The sequence below is a fragment of the Bison bison genome, unplaced genomic scaffold (assembly GCF_000754665.1).
Source record: "Bison bison bison isolate TAMUID 2011002044 unplaced genomic scaffold, Bison_UMD1.0 scf7180017864537, whole genome shotgun sequence".
Lineage (NCBI taxonomy): Eukaryota > Metazoa > Chordata > Mammalia > Artiodactyla > Bovidae > Bison > Bison bison.
Window position 1 is genome coordinate 5,196,743 of NW_011495085.1, and position 2,475 is coordinate 5,199,217.

Consider the following 2,475-nt stretch of genomic DNA (forward strand, 5'->3'; position numbering starts at 1 on the left):
CTCTTGGATCGCAGCCATTCTGACTGGCGTGAAATGGTATCTCATAATGGTTTTGATTTGCATTTCTCTGATAATGAGTGATGTTGAGCATCTTTTCATGTGTTTGTTAGCCATCTGTATGTCTTCTTTGGAGAAATGTCTATTTAGTTCTTTGGCCAATATTTTGATTGCGTCATTTAGTTTTCTGGAATTGAGCTGTAGGAGTTGCTTGTATATTTTTGAGATTAGTTGTTTGTCAGTTGCTTCATTTGCTATTATTTTCTCCCATTCTGAAGGCTGTCTTTTCACCTTGCTTATAGTTGCCTTTGTTGTGCAGAAGCTTTTAAGTTTAATTAGGTCCCATTTGTTTATTTTTGCTTTTATTTCCAATATTCTGGGCAGTGGGTCATAGAGAAAACTATAAAACACTGGTGAAAGAAATCAAAGAGGACAGTAATAGATGGAGAAATATACCATGTTCATGGATTGGAAGAATCAATATAGTGAAAATGCGTATACTACCCAAAGCAATTTATAGATTCAATGCAATCCCTATCAAGCTTCCAATGGTATTCTTCACAGAGCTAGAACAAATAATTTCACAATTTGTATGGAAATACAAAAAACCTAGAATAGCCAAAGCAATCTTGAGAAAGAAGAATGGAACTGGAGGAATCAACCTGCCTGACTTCAGGCTCTATTACAAAGCCACAGTCATCAAGACAGTATGGTACTGGCACAAAGACAGAAAGGTAGATGAATGGAACAAAATAGAAAGTCCAGAGATAAATCCACGCACATATGGACACCTTATCTTTGACAAAGGAGGCAAGAATATACAATGGATTAAAGACAATCTCTTTAACAAGTGGTGCTGGGAAAACTGGTCAACTACTTGTAAAAGAATGAAACTAGAGCACTTTCTAACACCATACACAAAAATAAACTCAAAATGGATTAAAGATCTCAGCGTAAGACCAGAAACTATAAAACTCCTAGAGGAGAACATAGGCAAAACACTTTCTTAGGCAGAATTTATGCAAGTGCAATTTTCCGAACATGGAATATAGTAATTTAACAAATTTCTGAGCTGCTCAGATGAGAACAGAGGCACTGATAAATTATAACATGTCAGGAAGAGAGTCATTAGAATAAGAAGTAAAATGAAATTAGGTTTGATGAGGAGAAATTGAGACAATTGTAAGTGGTAAACCAGGATTAATACATACATATACAGTGGCTGTCATTACACATCACACATCAGAAGTACTACAAAAGAAACTACTGTTTAATGAGAAGTTTTTCTCTTGCCACTTCAATTTTTTCATTTGATTCTTGTAATCTTACACTTTTCCTATATTTGTATAGAAATATCTAAATATTTTTAAATAAAGTAGAGACCTAAGTAATTAAACTCACAGGCATAACTATGAAAATGAATTTATATGAAATCGTTATCTGGACAATAATGTTTTATAAGAAACTAACATTTTCAACAAATAATTGAATCACACAGCTCTAAACTTCATTGTACTTCTAATTTATGGTAAATTGAGCTATAAAGCTGATGCATTTGTTAAAGGACATTTATCACATCAACATGTCTATCTCAGTAACTTTAGATTTCTCACAATTACTAGGGTTGGCAGATTAATAAATAAAAATATAGGACCCTCAGTAAAATTTGAGTTTGAGATAAAAAGCTTTTATTATATCCATATTTTATGCAATATCTGTTTTCCATCTGAAATTCAAAATAATTCCCATATTTTTCTGGCAATCCTAACTGATTAGGAAAATACAATCATAAAAAAAAAAAAAAAAATTACAATGGTAAGAAAGACCATTCCAAAACTTCAAGATTTACTTCAATGAGAAATAAAAATGTGTGAATCAAGAAAGCTGGATGATTGTTCATTTTTTCATTAATCTTTGCTTTCTAAGCATGTTTCAAATTTATTTTCAACTTTTTATCTTCATTCTATACTTGTGGGTCACTTTTGATGTCTTGCTTATTATTATCTAATAAAAGGAAATAGAAGAACTTTAAAATGTGCAAGAAGAATTTGATCTCCAAGCAAAAGTAGATCTGATAAAAAACAAATTAATCTGAAAGAAGTATCAAAGAAGTCAAAGTTGTAATATTCAGTAAATGCATAAATATAATATATCCAAGTTTTCTTCACATGAAATTCATCATAATTATTTTATTCATGTTCCAGGAGTTTGGGATTTGCCTGTCATTTTGGATTATTATTTACACTGTTTCATTAATCACTGTGTCCAAAGAGGGGAAAGTCCTGGCTTAACATAGCATAGTAGAGGTATAGAGTTTAGAGGTATAACATATGACCTCATTTTAAAACAAAATAATGAAAATATAGATTACAAAGCATTGTTTCTATCTATCTCAGCCTTCATATAAATCTAAAGAGTGTTAAATTACATTGGAAACAACATTTACAACAACACAAATGGATCTTGAGGGTATTATGC